Below are 5,086 nucleotides of genomic sequence, written 5' to 3' on the forward strand. Positions count from 1 at the left end.
TTCCGGGGGGGGGGGCGGCGGGAAACAATAGAACTCGACCATCGATTTGCCCCCCCCCCCAATAATTTTGATAACTCGAACAAATTAAAATGTGCAATGTAAACATATTCGTTAAAAAACATTGAAAAGTACTATAAAACCACTTAGATTGGAAATAAAAGTACTACTAAATATACAACTGTTATTTTTTTTGCGCTCTGCGCGTGCAATGAAGTAGGCCTTAGTATTTTTTCACTTCTGCCCCCTCCCGATCCGAAACATGTATGGACGATGGACGTCATTGGTCTCACCGTTATGCTGAAATAAAACGTTGCGGGGGTACCAGTTTTGATTTAAAAATCCCTTGCCATAGTTTAGCATTTCTTTTCTTCTGGGTAGATGTTTATGTTTACTTCAACTTGGTTGGCCAGGCCTGTTTTCTTGTATAAAGTTTCCTTTGCTTTCTATGGCCCGTATTGTGGAGTCGGGTTTAACTTACACCACGGTCTAGCTCTGTGCTAAAATTATGGGGAGCCAAAAATTCAAAATTCTGTTTCTATGTATATTTCTTATGTTTACTATTTTGTTTCCCTTTGCTTTCACAATGAAGAAATATGTTTCAAAATACTTCAGTTATCATTCCCAGACAATTTAATTTGGGTGTCATATGAGTAAATAAATCGGATGTGTGCTGTTAGTGATTTGTGCTCCATTGGCTATCCATACTTTAACCCAGAGTTTAATTAAACCCAACTTCTGAATACGGGCCTATTTTGGGGGATGGGATGATGATGATGGTGGGGGGGGGGGGGGAGGAAATGAGTTGATGTTCGGCTTTGAAAAAAATCATTTATCTTGACTCTGCAACTTGATATAAGATAATCACTGTATATTTCTTAAATATCATTTTGTCATAAAAAACAAACATGCACTTCGTAAAAGTGTTATGTATGTACGGAAAGGAATGAATCAAATAAATACTCCTACTGAAAAAGAAGAGGTAATCGTCATTACTAGGTATCTCAGAAAGGATGTAGACTTGAAGCCGTTTAGCTCAAACGTTCATAGACAGAGAGAGACAGAGAGAGCTAGAAAGAGAGATGGAGAGAGGGAGTGAGGAAGGAAGAGAGGGAGGAAGAGGGGGGGGGGGGTGGGCATGTACAAAGAGAAGAATAGAGCAGCACATATAGAGAAAGAGATAAAAATACACACACGCACATACGCCCACACTCACCCTCACACTTGGGCCCCGTCTTCCAAAGAGTTACGATTGATCCGATCAATCGTAACTATGGACGGCCAGCAACGTTAACATATCTATCATTCATGTTTGTTCAAAATTATGTTCTAGCTATGATTTCTATTCATGCATTCATTGTTTTCTTGAAAATTCACTGTGTTTCTCTTTGCATAGGGAGGACATTGTGCAAGTTCTACGTAGAGAAGAATTATGACACTGATGGATTTCCATAGAGTTACATCGATCGGATCAATCGTAACTCTTTGTAAGACGCGGCCCCAGGTTTGCGTTTCATAAAGCACAACTTTACGCACGACTGGTACACGTTCTTGGGTCATCATTGTCATATTATACAGAGATATCATTTAGCACAAGAAAGGATCACCAGTCGTGCGTAAATCATTCGTAACTTACGAACAGCTTTATGAAACACCCACCAGAAGTCGTACAAACAGGGCATATTCTATCGTTTACATCATTTAGTCCGGGATTAAAATCTCGTAGAGGGCCCCACTTCAAGAGTTCGTACAACCCACACCACCGAAAAGGTGTGACACCATAGGGGGTATTACTGATTGTAGATTACTAGATTACTGCTAGGTAGTAGTCTCGAATTGTGGAAGTACTTTTTTTCTACAGTCGAATTTAAAGAGCAATGTAAAAGAGAAAAAAATAACATATAGTGTAAGGTGAAATGTAAGTTGCCATATCTCCGCTTGTATATACCATAAATACGTCATTCATGGATCAAAATGTTGCTCGTAACAGCTCTAACTTTATAGCAACAGTCAAAACTGAGATTTGAATATCAAACCTTCAAAAAAGTAATACACTCATCGCAAAATATCCACTTCCATCTCAAGTAGATATGAAAACACTGATACGATAAAGTGATTTTGACTTTTATGTGGCGCTCCATATAACTACAATATGCGTTATTCGTAACAAAATGGAGATTTTCGCAATATTTCTTAACATTTCCGGTATGTTCTGACAGCCATATATGGGCTACTTTTCACAATCTTGTAGTGTCGTAAGTTTGAGATCCAACGCTTCATGAATCAATTAACATTTCTTGTACTTTTGGGATATAATCTGATCCCAACCACATTCCATTTTCTTTCTTCAAACTCATTTTTTCTGATTTCTTTAAATTGTAAATTCTTTTACAGGGTTCATTGACCGAAAGGACACCCCATCCTTTCTCCGAAGTTTGTCTATTTCTTGGAAAATTTGCCATTTGAAGTTCCTATTAAGGGCAGGTAGCATTTTTAATATGCAGTAAACCGTCTTTTATTCATTTGAAACCACTTTAAGACAAATGAATAAGCTTTTATCCATCTTTCATGAATAAAGATGTGCTGCAGCCTTCCCGTTCAGGGGGCTGCGAAAGTCATCCTGCTATTTTCAGTATTTTGTCTTTTATGTAAACAAAAAAAACCCTGCCATTTTGAGGCCCAACTGAGGCAAACAGAACATTTCTGCAATGTAGTAAAGCCACGTTTAGTGTCATGAAATCACTTGGGGACAAAACAGTAGGTTTGTATCTATCAGCTACATAAAGAAGTGCTAGGGAATTGGAACCTACCCCCTTAGGGGGCTGCCAAAGTTACTCGCCCCTTTTCCGTATTTTGCCTATACATGGGAAAATCTGCAATTCTGGAGCCCCAAATGAGGCAAGCATGCTGTTTCCGCTATAAAGCACGCCACTTGAAACTACCTGGAGATGAAAGAATAGTCTTTTGGCCATCAGCTACATAATTATAAGGAAGTGATAGGAAACTGGAGCCTATATTTGACAATGGATATGGACACTGGCCATTAGTGTGTTCCTATTTTGAAGGTTCGATTTAACTTTTAAATGTTGCTGTAAAATTTCGATACAGGAATGACATATTTATGACATTTTTTTTCTATTTATCCTCAATTGAGGTACTTTATTATTCATAAAGTATCAAAAGATACAGGTTTTTACATTTACAAAATTCACATATCACACGACAATATTTTACAAGAAATACAAAAAATACAATAAAATAGTTACACTACCAGTCACAATTCCTCGGCCCGCTGTCACCCGTCGAGAACCAGAGAACAATAGATTCAGTGGACTGAATCCATTGTTCTCCGGCTCCAACAGGCCACCCAACAGCGGACCATAAAAACCGTGACTGGTAGTGTATTCACTCAAAGTAAAAACGTATCTTCCGCAACTCAGTTTCATTAAATCTTTTCTGATTATACTTTAAACTTAGGTGAAATCTTATTTCTGCTTTCAAATCTTTCAATATAGATAGTTTCCATGTAACACATGTTTCTTTTTATCATTACATTCTTCCACATGATTCTTATATACCGTATATTGGGCATAATTAAGGATGAAATTGACTAGTTTTGTTTTTCGGTTGCCTATATCATATCCTATAATAATAATTTTTTTCATTAATATCAATATCAAGGCCAAAAATATTCCGAATAAGACACGAAACTATTTTCCAAAATAACCTCACTTTTTTGCATGTCAATAAAAAATGACATATAGTTTCTTTGCGAATTGCAAGTACGACATAAATTATCATTCAAAATTCCCCATTTGCATAAATTGTCTTTGCTGGGCAATATTTTGTGAAAAATTTTAAAATTAGATTGTTTTATTTTATTGTCATTAATTTGCTGAAATTTGACTTTAAATACTTCATTCCAATCAAATTCGTTTGACAAGTCTAAACGATCTTGCCAAAAATGTAAACAAACGGGTTCTTCTTTATATTTATCCACTAACAAACTATAATAGTGTTTAGCTGACATTTTCTCGACATTTATTGAGACACCTGTTGCTAATACCATGGTCACATTTGTTCTACGGCGGCCGTACGGCGAGTCGAAAACAGTCGTTTTATTAATTTTTATTCAAACCACCTATATGTAGCTGTTACAAAAAAGTGTTAAAACGTCTGTTTTCGACTCGCCGTACGGCCGCCGTAGAACAAATGTGACCATGGTATAACTCAATCACATTCTTCTTTTTGTAGCCGTTGTGGGGTTCTTGTATTACGTAATTTCTCTAACCAGAAGTGTGGAAATGCCTTTTTGAGTTTTGACATTTCGAAAGAAGTAAGCAATTGTCTGCGATTAAAATAGTTGCTAATACATGACAAATCTTTCCAATTCCCATCTTCTATAATCTGTCCAACTGTATAAATCCCCTCTTTGATCCAGTTTTGAAAAAATAACGTTTCTTTCTCATGTTTTATATTACTATTATACCAGATAATTTCTTGGTTTACATTGCAAGTATTAAACATGTGAATATACTTTATTTCAGACCACGATCTAAAAAGGTCAATGTAAAACACTGGTAATGTTTTTTTTTTGCATATTCTTGTATTATTTTTTTGGCAATTAAATCTCAAACACATAGGAATGTCAGAAATTTTACTGATCCAATAATTGAATAATTTTCCATGATGTTTTTTCACCTGAGATATATTTTTGAATCCATGATAAACGAAGAGAAGAACATTTGTAAATTGAATTGACCATTCTAAGGCCTCCTTCTATTTCAGAATTACAGCATACATTTCGCTTGACCTTTTCAGCTTTGGAATTCCATAAAAAAGAGTATATTAATCTATTTACCAATTTAATTATTTTCAATGGTACTGGGACTGCTGTTGCTGAAGTGACTAAATACTTTATGACAGTCACCTTCCCATACAAAGTTAGTTTTCGCATTTTCCATCAATCTAAAGTACTTTTTATTTTCTTCACTTTACCTTCCCAATTTAAGTTTTTAACTTCTCTATGAAATTTTTCAACATAAACCCCGAGACATTTTATAGCATTTTCTGTGAATTCCAAATCCTC

Source organism: Lytechinus variegatus, chromosome 8 (genome assembly GCF_018143015.1).
Source record: "Lytechinus variegatus isolate NC3 chromosome 8, Lvar_3.0, whole genome shotgun sequence".
Lineage (NCBI taxonomy): Eukaryota > Metazoa > Echinodermata > Echinoidea > Temnopleuroida > Toxopneustidae > Lytechinus > Lytechinus variegatus.